The sequence below is a fragment of the Lepidochelys olivacea genome (assembly GCF_965140295.1).
Source record: "Lepidochelys olivacea isolate rLepOli2 genome assembly, chromosome: 16".
Taxonomy (NCBI): Eukaryota; Metazoa; Chordata; order Testudines; family Cheloniidae; genus Lepidochelys; species Lepidochelys olivacea.
Window position 1 is genome coordinate 21,155,493 of NC_140426.1, and position 13,736 is coordinate 21,169,228.

Here is a 13,736-nt window from a genome sequence, read left to right on the forward strand (position 1 = left end):
CTCCTAAGCTTGAAATAAAACAGCCCTGAAAGCAATTTTATTACTCAGCTGGACTTGTATTACTTCTGTCTCTCAACAGCTGTGCCAATGACATTCCCATAAATTACCCTGGTGGAAATGTGAAGTGGTAATTAAAAAGAGACCTCCCTCCATCTAACAGCAGCCTCTCTTCTCTCCTCGCGCCCAGCGTCTCCTTCTGCAGGGTGATAAAGCCACTTCTGGAGCTTTAGGCCCTGAGCGAGTGTCAGGTTTCTGCTTCCTGCAAACTCTTCCCTGTCGCTGTAGCGAGGGGCGGCCAGGAACCAAACCAAACTGGCGCCACGTCGACAGGAAGGCAGAAAAAAAATAAGCGATAAGACAGAAAGCAACACAACGCCTGATCCACAGCTGGTATCAGTTAGCAAAGCACCTATATCTGCAACAAGCTACAACCCCACTCACATCAACAAAACTGCACCAGATAGTGAATAAAGAAGGGTGCATCCATTCCCCACCCACATGCTCCAGGGAGGGAGTAAGCTAGTCCATGTCTAGTTGGCAGCTGGTGTCAAGTGGAGTGCCCCAGGGGTCGGTCCTGGGGCCGGTTTTGTTCAATATCTTCATAAATGATCTGGAGGATGGTGTGGATTGCACTCTCAGCAAATTTGCGGATGATACTAAACTGGGAGGAGTGGTAGATACGCTGGAGGGCAGGGATAGGATACAGAGGGACCTAGACAAATTGGAGGATTGGGCCAAAAGAAATCTGATGAGGTTCAATAAGGATAAGTGCAGGGTCCTGCACTTAGGATGGAAGAACCCAATGCACAGCTAGAGGCTAGGGACCGAATGGCTAGGCAGCAGTTCTGCGGAAAAGGACCTAGGGGTGACAGTGGACGAGAAGCTGGATATGAGTCAGCAGTGTGCCCTTGTTGCCAAGAAGGCCAATGGCATTTTGGGATGTATAAGTAGGGGCATAGCGAGCAGATCGAGGGACATGATCATCCCCCTCTATTCGACATTGGTGAGGCCTCATCTGGAGTACTGTGTCCAGTTTTGGGCCCCACACTACAAGAAGGATGTGGATAAATTGGAAAGAGTCCAGCGAAGGGCAACAAAAATTATTAGGGGTCTGGAACACATGACTTACGAGGAGAGGCTGAGGGAACTGGGATTGTTTAGTCTGCGGAAGAGAAGAATGAGGGGGGATTTGATAGCTGCTTTCAACTACCTGAGAGGTAGTTCCAGAGAGGATGGTTCTAGACTATTCTCAGTGGTGGAAGAGGGCAGGACAAGGAGTAATGGTCTCAAGTTGCAGTGGGGGAGGTTTAGGTTGGATATTAGGAAAAACTTTTTCACTAGGAGGGTGGTGAAACACTGGAATGCGTTGCCTAGGGAGGTGGTGGAATCTCCTTCCTTAGAAGTTTTTAAGGTCAGGCTTGACAAAGCCCTGGCTGGGATGATTTAATTGGGGATGGGTCCTGCTTTTGAGCAGGGGGTTGGACTAGATGACCTCCTGAGGTCCCTTCCAACCCTGATATTCTATGATTTTATGATTCTATGATGGTCAGTAACTCTATTTACTCCTGTCTGTCTTGATGCAATGTCTAGGTGGCCAAGGCATGGGTGTAGAGGGCACTCTTACTCCCTTGAGCAGGCATGTAGTCAAGCAGAATCTAGCCCTCCTCATTATCTCTGCCACAAGGAAATGTTGCTAATACGTACAAAGCTAAAGCATGTCAGGTTTTAATTCTCCCTAGTTCGCTGCCACCCAGCTTCCTTCCTCTAGCTCCCCTGTGGTTTATCCAAGCTGCTCATGCCTTTCCTTCCCAAGCTCATCACAAGTTGCTCAGCTGACCTGAAGAAGAGTAACAGAAGGAACTGGGGCTGATTCCTCTCTTTGCCTTCCACACTGAGCTTATTCCTCTGCGGGTGATTCAAACTGCGTGATGACCAGGAAAGGAAAGGTGCCGTTAAATATGGCCAAAGTTCTCAGCTGAATTTTCCCGTGGAACAGCTCTGCCCAGGGGGACCTTGCAAAATGTGAAAGACACCAAGTAAATGGTAAGGAAACTTTTGTCTCTTTGATCCACATAGTCCAATCTGACCAATGCCACATAACTGAACAAAGCCGGGCCTTTTGTGACTAGCATTCAGAAGTGACTTTGTTATATGAACTAAATGTCATGCTTCCTCGAGCAAATAATTTCTGAAATGCATTGTCAATGGTAGACTGCTTAAACTGCCCACGTGGCTTAATAGACTGGCCTTTCATCTCTAGAAATCTGTCTTTTCTTACAAAGAGCACCAAACAATCATATTCTGCTCAGCTCAGCCACAGTCTCTGCCCAGGAGTGGAATAGGGAGGAACCGCGAAGCTCAGAGATAAAATACATTGGCAGAGCTAGACTAGAGAAACTTCCATCATTCAGTGACTAGAACTAAATAAAACTATGGGCCTGACTCTCCCATGTCATGCTGGTGTAATTCCACTGAAGTCATGGAGTTAGATTGGTTAATGGAGTGGAGAATTAGGCCCATATATGTGACTCTGCCCCCAGAGTCCCTGTGTGACCTTAGACAAGTCACGTAATCGCTTTCTGCCTCAGTTTCTCCATCTGTAAAGTAGGAATAATAATCTCCCACCTTTGTTCGACTTTTCTATTTGAACTGTAGGCTCTTTGTGGGCAGGGACTGTCTCTCACTATGCCTTTGTACAGCACCTGGAGACACAACCTTGGCTGGGAGATTCTAGTTGCTACCGTTAATACGGTTAGTTAATAACAATAACCCCCCCACACACACACACCAAACTTCATTCAGCACTCACTCCTGTGACTGGTGCCGAGGCACCACAATGCAGGGGGCTATATAAATGCAGAAAATAGGTGAGAGTAGATAATTAGCTAAAGGGTTTGTCTAGCAGTCAAGGAATCAAACACTGAGTGGGATGATAATTTCAGATGGGCTGAATGTTAAGCACCCAATGACATCAGGTACAACGCCTGCCCAAAGGAAACATCTCTCTAAATATCAACTTGTTTTTCTTAATGTTTACAGGAAGGACAGGAATAGACCTGCTTTATGCTCCAGAAGGCTCCGATAAACCCTTCTCACATAACATATTTCTAGTGCCCTTTTACAATCAATATTTCTCCAGCCCTTGCCAGCTAATAAAAGGATGGGGGGATAAATCAGATATTGTCCTTGGTCAAAAATTGTCACCACTGGAGATACACCAGGGCCCTGACAGAAAATGCAAGTGTATCCAAAATAAGGGATAAAAATAAAATTTCTCCTTCTAGAAGTTCAGCTGGGTACAGTAGGGTGCTCTTCTCTCTGAGTCAGCGCAGAATTGGTGCCCAGCATGGGGCTAGGAGATGCTGAGCCACTGCAGGGGCCATCTCTTAGATTAAATGAATTCTTGACTATTTGTGGTGGTTGTTGCAATTGGCTCTTTGTTTGTTAAATTAGGAATGTAAGCCTTTCAAGAAGACAAAGCTATGCCAGCATGGAATCGCTTGTAGCTGACACTAGATCTCACTGGAGCCAGAATGGTAACATTTCAGCCTGTCCCTGGGGGGGACCCTGGAGACCATTGGGCCTCCTGCAGTTGCAGGTTTGACAGTGTAGTAGCTGGAACTGACTTTGAGTTGCCTTGGCGTAAAACTGAGATCAGAATCATGCCTGGCACTCCTTCGTATATCCATTACCAACACACCAACATTTTCAAATGCCCAACAAACTGTTGGTTCATAGTGGATATATTCAGCTATTAAAAGAAATTGTCACATGCATCAAGTTTTAACCCTTGGTTATCCAGGCATAATCTGGGATGTGGGGTCCTGTAGCAATTGCATATATTTGTCTATGGGTGGAACACCAATAAATGGAGTTTAATAACAGATCTCAGGAAGGGTCAACTTTTTGTGGTGTGCTTCAGCTGTAAGCTTTGAAAATCTGCCAAGTAACCCTGTTATGAATTCAATGCAGAGAAGTCTCCGTTCTTTGCAGTCAAGAGAGTCTACGCATTCTAAAAATAGTAGAGTATCCCTGGAAGCTGTTCTGCAAAGCTTAAAAAATATAGAAAAATAACGATATTTTTTAAGAATACTAGTTCAAAATGCTAACTCAGGACCAGGTTCTGATCCAGTTTACACCCTGAATCAGGAGTAGCTCCAGGGAAATCCATGGGTTACACTTGTATAGAACCAGGCAGAGATCAGAATTAGGTCCTCATTTATAGAGCCTGCTTCTGGTGCCCTTGAAGTCATTGAATTCGATGAGAGCAAGAATGAGGTTTTACATACAAGTGGACTAAAGGGACCAGATCCTAAACTGGTGTAAATGGGCAGAGCTGCACAGCCCTGTTGACTTCCCCGGAGCGCTGCCCATTTACGCTAATTGTGGATCTAGCCCCAAAATGACAAATGACTATTTATTATTTGTATTGCAGTGGCACCGAAAGGCCACGATCGATGCTCAGTTGTGCAAGGTGCTGTACACACATATAATAGTAGGGGAATCATTTCTCTCTGAGTCAGTATTGAATCAATGTCCCAGTGGAGCAGTAAGGGTCAGCTCTCAGGTGAGATGTAAGATAAATGTGCTGACCCCAAGATGCTTTTCATAGGGTATCTGTTAACAATGCATGTGCTGGCCAAATTCACCCTCCCTAAAATTATCTTGGAAGTTCAGTCTCCTTCTTCTCCTGCAGGGAGGCCCTGCACTGACATACAGCTGCTGAGTCCCATCTCATAGGTGGCTAGAGTGATTCTTGTGTCCATGAAGCACGTGGACAAGATAGGCACTCATAGATAGATGGATACTAAGGTCAGAAGGGACCATTATGTTCATCTAGTCTGACCTCCTGCACAACGCAGGCCACAGAATTTCACCCACCCACTCCTGCGAAAAACCTCTCACCTATGTCTGAGCTATTGAAGTCCTCAAATCGTGGTTTAAAGACTTCAAGGAGCAGAGAATCCACTCGATATAGCTGAGACGTTATCATTGCAACTAAAAAGCCGTTGGTCCAAAACTGTGTTGGGACTTGCCAGTAAAACAGTCAGAGAAACCGCAATGAGGAAAGGTTGGTAGTTTGAGGCTAGAATGCATTTTCTGTCCCCCCAGTTCCACTGAGATGCTTTCTGTGATCCTAGTGAAAAGCCAAAGCAGAGCAATTGCCTTTTGAAACAAGTGGCACGGGGCAACAGCTCAGTTTCATTATGTTTTTCCTTCAGGTAGCGATAAAGGTGGATTTCCCACTGGGCTGCTTTGATCTCACCCTTTAAACAGTCCATTCTGAAGCCCCCAGCCCTCTTATTAATCGACTTCCCCAACCACAGTTGTGGATCCTAATGCTCTGTGTTTATATTCCAGCTCGGGGCAGGCATCAAAGCATCACTGTGGGAAATTCTCCAGCAGGATGGGACGAATGATTCATAAAACAGATATGCTTTCAGAGGAGCATTACAGTCGTTCAACTGACACAACCCTGGCCTACAGTCTTTGGTGTTCTTTGTTTTGATTGGCTGGCCATTGTGAGTATTCAGCCTCTTCGATGAAAGTGGGGTGAGGGCCCAATACTGGAAAAGTCAGGACCCAACTATGTTGTTGTTTTGCATCTTTTTGTACAGCTGCCAGGCTGTGACAGGCGCTCTACAGAACCAATCAGAAGGCATGGCCCCTGCTTGACACGCTCATGTTAGAAGTGACACAACAAGTCAAAGTAACAAACAAAAAGAGGGAGAGAAAGGACAGGGTTTGCAATAATACTTTCATGCGGTTGCTTGGGTGCAGCATGCCCCTGTCTTGATTCCATTCAACGTAAAGCTTTTGTCTTTTTTACTGATCCTTTTTTTTACTAAATAACTTGCAGGTGGCGGATCACAGAGGCTACCAATGTATGATGAATGCAGCACTATAGTGTCGGCATTTCGCAGATCCAGCTCTCCAGCTATGCAAGTCATCCTTCCTGAAAGGGAGTTCCTCCTCCTTATGCCAGGTGTGTTTGGCCCAATGAGCTCAAAGTGCCGGGTCACCTGTACAGATGCCCAAAAATGTTTTCGGTAACAAAACTCTATAAATTGCCTTTTACAGATTATGTATTTTTGAAGAGGGATTTTTAAAGCTATGATCAGTGAGATGCGCCCTCTGAGCTAGCCGAGCTGTGTGCCGCACAGAAGAGAGAGTTGGAACAAAGGTGATTTGTGTCACTTTTGCAGCTTCCCAACCCTGGCAGGGCTGGTTGGGAGCCAGTTCGGACCCGAGAGTAACTCAGAGCAGCCTCGACAGTCTCACCCAGATCTCTAGGGCCCCAGCAGCCAGGAATGGCCAGAGTGCAATGGCACTGTGGCTATGCCCCCTTTACACCAGGCATAGAACTAATTCATCAGCTCTGCACAACCCAGAAATTCCCCTTACCCTGGAGAAATTCTCAGGATGCTAGTTAAGCTGCCTTTACAGTCCTTTTCTGCTTCCAAAGCAGTGCAAAGGTGCTGTAGTAAGCTTAAAGTTGTGACCTGAGATGTAAAATATAAATGAATCATGTAAAGTACATGCAATAAAAGGGCAGAAATCTCTGCGCCACACTGCAGAGCCTCCACCTACTTCCCAATCTGTAAACCAAGGTCCCTGAAATGGAAGCTGTTCCAGGGCAGAGTCTGAGGTGGGCATTAACAGGAGCAAATGGGGCCCAGAAAGAAGGTGCCAGTGGCTGGCACAAGGTCATGGTTTGGTGGCTGATTAAGCACCATCACCTCATTTTCAGCAGATGGAATCCAAATGTCCCGGTGTGGGGGAAAAATCCCTCTGTCCATTTAGAGTGTATCCTGCATTGCAGACATGTCTTGATATCCGCTCACGTTGCTACTAATAGGACTGGAAGATGATCTCTTGAGATGACTTTTCATGCTGTCTGCGGCTCTATGGGAAATTTCAGAAACCAGATACTATGGTGATAAAAGTCTGACACCTAATGGTCACATCCGATAGTGTAACAAGAATAGAAATTGGCCAGCTATTCAGTTATTGGAGGGGAAACGTATAGCATTTATTAAGGATGAAACCAGGAGGAGTCCACCGAGATTTAGGAGATATCTGTGGAGATTACTCTCATAATCTACAGAATATTAGATACTTTCTGTGTTTTTTAAACCTCCAACAGAATTTATAGCAGGATTATTTATATATGTGTGTATATGGAAGGAAAGAAAGAAAGAAAACCTTCTGATAGCTTTTTAACCTATTTATAGCATGTAATGGAGACTTATTCTCTTCTGATTTCTAGAGACAGGTCAAAATATAAGACTTGTCTATAATGGTAACCAGAAACAGAAGAGGTTGCAACCAAATCTTTTGGCATTAAATTCTATTCCTAGGTTTTACTCTAATTCCAGGTGTGCAGGCTGCTAGCACCAATATAGGGAAGACTGAAAACAATACCTGACTCTGCCCTATACAAATTCTGGGCCCAATCTTGGGAGGTGTTGAATACTTTCAGCCCCCATTGGTGGTAATGAGAACAGAGGCTGTTCAGCACATCATAGGATTGGATCCTGAAACACCAAAAGTAATAATTTTCCTTTGGATACACTTAGTAAGTACCATGTGCCTCTATTTTATTTTAAGTGGCATGTAAGGGCCATTTACATTGATTGATCCCTATGTTGCAGTCGCAGTGAAGGTGCCAATGACGAACTGGGCCATGATGACTAAGAGTGGAAAGTCAGTGAAGCTATGCTGATTTCACCAGCTGAGGACCTGCCCTCAATTCCCCTCCTCCCCCGACAGGTGGGCCTTCCAGGTCAACACTGAGGCACTCTGGGATAGAAGCTCACACTACCTCTGCTCCTGCTGTATCTCTCCTGCGAGTAAATGGAGATATTCAGTTTCCAAGGTTGTTCGCTGGCAGCTTTCACCAACGGTGAATTCACTCTTTAGAAAATTAGATCTGTCTCTTATAACCTCAAGGCCCCAGATGTGTCCCTTTAGCATTCGTTAAATAACAACTTAACTGTACAATCAGTGATATTACTCCCTGACCTGATCGTTCTCCATCAGGCCTGCTGAGTATAACCGGGTGGAAGGGATTTAACAATGTTTCAAAATGAGAAGGTGCAAGTGGGCATTATTTGGGGACCATTCCTTGTCACTCCAACCCACAAAATTACAGTGTTTATAACAATCCTGGAGAACTGATGCAGTTCTTTGTTTGTTGCCAGCTGATGTCCCCTGGTGTTCAGAGCAGTGGGCTGTGCTTCCCACATTAGTGGGAAGCAAGTTAGATCCACACACAAGTTTTGCAACAAAACCAGGGGGAACATCCCTTCTGGGTTTCACCATAAAGCCAAAACGTGCACCAGTTTTGCTGCAAAGTTTGCTGAGTCTCATGAACCTTGGTTGACAGCCATCCAAACCTATAGCCCCAAGTTCTGAGTAAACCCAGGGGTCAGTTATAGCTTCAACTTGGAACCATACAAAACCATATAATTTTATACCGTTTCCACCCCCAAACTCAATGACCTGGGCTGGATTTCACTTTTTAAAGGTTTGTTTGAACCTGAAATTCAAAGTGAAACTCTGCGAATGTAAACCTACCAGGAAAAATAGTTCACGCAAGCCCCACAGGCTGAGATTGGCAAGTTTCACACTGCTCTCAACACAGCTATATGCTTGTGCATTGCACAGTATAGGAACCCTTAATGGTCTGAATGAAACAGGAGCCTGGTAGAAGTGTGTGGGTTTTAACAAGTGTCACTATGAGAAATATAATTGGACATGGAGCCACAGGTTACCTAACATCAGGAGAAACTGCCAGGTGATTCTTTTTTCATGTCTTTTCAGCCTTGTCCTTTTTCTGTCTGAAAAAAAGCCATTTTCAATGCTCCAGGCTCAACCCTGGATAATCCATATACAGAAGCAGCTTTAGTGTCTAATGCATCGCCCCATATAAGCAGAGCCCCCTGCAATGAGCTGCAAATGAAATAGTCAGATCCTGTGGTCAGGAGAATGTTCCATTTTGAAAACACTGACATTTTCATTCTAGTAATTTTAACAAGGGTGCCAATTAGTGCTAATCAGTTTTGTCATCTGTCCCTGAGGGAACTGGGCTGAGAGCACTGGCCTCATTTGCATATACATTATTGATCAGAAAGACAAATGACCTCAGGAAGTGGCTTGGTTGGTCTCTCAAGTCAAGGGATGTGCAATGTGGCAACTCACCCAGCAGAGACGTAAAATCCTGCCACAGCTTTCTAGTGCTTGGTAACTGCAGAGCGCTGTCAGTCAACAAGCAATTTCTATGCAGCTCCCAAGGAAAGGTGTGTGTGCAAGAACAGTGCTGCAGTCATTTAGGTTTTTATCTTAAAAAGTGTATGTATGTGCAAATCGAACTGGTACATTTCCAATGGGGTGCACAAACATTGAGTCCTTCCTCCTTTCTCACATGGCTTTGGAGGGAAGGACGTGTCATGCAGAGAGCATACCTTAGGGCTACACTTGCAAGTTAGAGTGCATTAAAGCAGCCCCAGGCACCCTAACTCATGACCTGTCCACACTAGCAGGGCACTTAGAGCGTCTGGACTCTGCAGCTGGAGTGCTCCTGGTAATCCACCTCCACGAGAAGCATAACGCTTGCTGTGCCTCGGCTGAAACGCCCCAGCGTCAGTGTGAATGAGCATTACTGAGCTCTGATCAGCCTCCGGAAACATCCCATAATCCCCTTAAGTCAAGTGGCCACTCTTCTCATTGTTTTGGAATCGGCTGTAGGAATGCGGATATGCCCTTTCAAAGCTCTGTTTCTGACAGCTGGCATGCTTATCTGCTCTGGGACAGAGCAAACCATTACTGTGGAGTGTTGCTTGTTGTGAGTATGTGTGAGAGAAAGGCGGGGGGGTGAGAGAGGTCTGCTGGTGTCTGAACTTACAAGACAGCATGCTGACATGCTCTCAGCCCCCCCAAAACCCACTCTCTCCCCCCACACAACACACTCCCTCTCACACTCCACCCCTGCCCACTTGAAAAGCACGTTGCAGCCACTTGCATGCTGGGATAGCTACTACAATGCACTGCTCTTTGTGGCATTGCAAAAGCTGCTAATGTGGCCATGCCAGTGCACTTGACTCTGACAGTGTGGACACACTGCAGCGCTTTCCCTACTGCACTCTCCAAGGGCTGGTTTAACTCACAGCACTCTACATCTGCAAATGTAGCCATGCCCTTAGTCACCACTGAGCTACAGGCTTGGCGGTTAGGGATGAGGGAAGCTTATTAGAAGCTTTGTCTGGGTGGGGTTTTGTAGAAGGTACCTTTTAGAAAGCTTGTTCAGCCAAGCAATCTCTGAATTGAAAAGCACATTATATATGCCAAAAGAAACACTGAACATTCAGTGAGTTTTATTTCCCCGGCTTCAGCTATCATAGGGTAGGAGGAAGTTAATATGGGAGGCTGTAACCATACATGCCAGCCTGAGTTGGCATCTCATCAGATTTTTCAAACAAATCAGGGTTGGGGCTGGTCATTAGTTAGATGGGAGACGTCTAAGGAAACGTCAGGAAGTGGCGTTAGTTTCCCAGGAAATGGCATGCTTCTCTCTGAAGTCATATTGAAATAATATCCCTGTTCTCTAGAAGTGCCCTCTTTTGGGTGAAATAGAGAACCAACATCTTGTCCACACAGGGGTTCCAGTTCTCATCTACCCACACCCAGTTCAGACATTTGCATGTTGCAAAGTGAGTGCAAAGGTGTGTGCTCATGCTACTAGATCACAACTGGAGCATGTCACACCAACATTTGCGTGGTGCAAAGACTTAACAAGGTGCAGGGTAACAGCAAATTGGACGAGTGGTCATTAAAGTTCCAGTGGCACTTTTTGCAAGAGTAGGAATCTTCATCGTTGGGGATTTTTAAAGAGCAGATTGGACAGACACCTGTCAGGGATGGTCTAGGCCTGCCTTGAGTGCAGGGGACTGGACTAGATGAACTCTTCCAGTTCTATGATACACAGTCCCACTCATCAACATACATGCATGACTCCCCCTGGCTTTGTTCTCTCTCACACATTTTGTTTGCTTCCCTGCTCTCCCTCTCACTACATCACAGTCTGTCTTGCTCATTCTTGCCTTTGATCCCTGGGCTGCTCCACTGACTCTTCCCTCCCGGTGTCCCTCTCTAGCTGTTTGATAACATTAGAATTGCAGACAAAGCCCTGAAGTTTCAGCTCTGTGCAGCTGCGCCAGCAAAGGCCCTTCAAAGCTTGTGGATTGGAGGGAGCAGAGCCGCATGCTTCGCTGGCATCTGGACAGCACAGCGGAGGGATTAGGACGGAAGAATCCAATGCACCGCTACAGACTAGGGTACGAATGGCTAGGCAGCAGTTCTGCAGAAAAGGACCTAGGGGTTACAATGGATGAGAAGCTGGATATGAGTCAACAGTGTGTCCTTGTAGCCAAGAAGGCCAATGGCATTTTGGGATGTATAAGTAGGGGCATTGCCAGCAGATCGAGGGACGTGATCGTTCCCCTCTATTCGACATTGCTGAGGCCTCATCTGGAGTACTGTGTCCAGTTTTGGGCCCCACACTACAAGAAGGATGTGGAAAAATTGGAGAGAGTCCAGCGGAGGGCAACAAAAATGATTAGGGGACTGGAACACATGACTTACGAGGAGAAGCTGAGGGAACTGGGATTGTTTAGTCTACAGAAGAGAAGAATGAGGGGAGATTTGACAGCTGCTTTCAACTACCTGAAAGGGAGTTCCAAAGAGGATGGATCTAGACTATTCTCAGTGGTAGCGGATGACAGGACAAGGAGTGATGGTCTCAAGTTGCAGTGGGGGAGGTTTAGGTTGGATATTAGGAAAAACTTTTTCACTAGGAGGGTGGTGAAGCACTGGAATGCGTTACCTAGGAAGCTGGTGGAATCTCCTTCCTTAGATATTTTTAAGGTCAGGCTTGACAAAGCCCTGGCTGGGATGATTTAATTGGGGATCAGTCCTGCTTTGAGGGGGGGGGTGGAGGGGGATGACCTCCTGAGGTCCCTTCCAACCCTGATATTCTATGATTCTATTCTATGAGGAACCATAAGCCTTCATGTCCTGACCAAATTCTAGCTATCGTATTGTACGTAGCTAAACCTCCACTCCAATTTCAGTTATACTTTCTATCCTAAACTCTATTGTGTCATTGCAATATGCTGTCAGGCAGCTGACACGTTCCATCCAGAGGTGGCAGCATTTCAGTTGTGGTCATGCAATCTCTATCCAAAATGCACAGCATGCTTTGTAATCTTTGAATAGAAAAAGGTTAGAGAAAATGATTGTGTGATATGATTATTAAGAGGAGTAGGGTCTGATTCTGACCTCATTTACGTTAGTACGTCATCAACAGCAACTCTCCTGAAATTAATGGAGTAACACTGGTGTACAAAAAGTGGAAGAGCGGAGAATCAGGGCCATTGTGTCAGGCTAGCATTGTGCAGCAGATTGATGGCACAGCCACTAGATGTCACTCCGTTTTAAGACTGTGATTGAAAATTTTAGATTTTTTCTCTTTTCTATTGACATGTACTTGAGGGGGGCTGAGGTATCTGTAAAATTTGCAGCATTTCCTGCATTCATGTTGGATCTTCACTGTGTGGTTTTGGTAACAAGCATACCAAATACTGTATGTTTCATCAGATGAATTTGTAGTGAATGCTAATTGTTGTGAAGCATCATACAAATATTTATGCTCTGTGAAATTGAGTGTATTGGAAAATAAATCAAGGTGGCATGTTGGCCCTTTCATCTGTGGGAAACTAAAGAGAACTGACATACATTTGAAGATATTATTAACAGGAGTGTAATATGTGGGACATGGGAGATAACTGTCCTGCTCTACTCAACACTGGTGAGGCCTCAGCTGGACTATTGTGTCCAGTTTGGGAAAGATGTGGACAATTTAGAGAGAGTCCACTGGAGAGCAACCAAAATGATAAAATGTTTAGAAAATTTCACCTATGAGGAAAGGTTTAAAAAATGGGGCATGTTTAGTCTTGAGAAAAGAAGACTAAGGAGGGACCAGATAGTCCTCAAATATGTTAAGGAAGGTTATAAAGAGGATGGTGATCAATTGTTCTCCATGTCCACTGAACGTAGGACCAGAAGTAATGGGCTTAATCTGCAGCAAGGAAGATTTAGGTTAGATATAAGGCAATCTTTCTAACTGTAAGGATAATTAAGTACTGGAATAAGTCACCAAGGGAGGTTGTGGAACCCCAGTACTGGGTGTCTTTAAGAACAAGTTAGGCAAACGCCCGTCAGTGATAGCCTAGGTATACTTGGTCCTGCCACTGCATTGTGGGGGAGGGGGAGCTCTCAAGTTCCCTTCCAACCTTACATTTCTATGATATACAAATTGAAGGCAACTTTAATATTCTTTACATGAACATTGAAATTGGCCCATCATAAAAGAGTTGTTGGGCTTTTTGATCATTAAGGCCCCAATGAAGCAAAGCTCTTAAGCATGTACATAACTTTAAGTACGTGAGTGGCTGCACTGAAGTCATGGGTTGAATCAGGGACTTAACGGAAGTTCTTGCTCTCTTCTGAAAGTGTTACATCTGCTGTTCCGTTGTACAGTATCTGAACAGCAACAAATGCTCTAGAATTGCCTGCTCATTAATCCTGATTATATGTCTCCCTGTTCCTATGTTTATAGGTTTCTAGATGCAGTGATTAGAAACTGAAGCCAAATTCTTTGCTGAGCCAACCCAGGG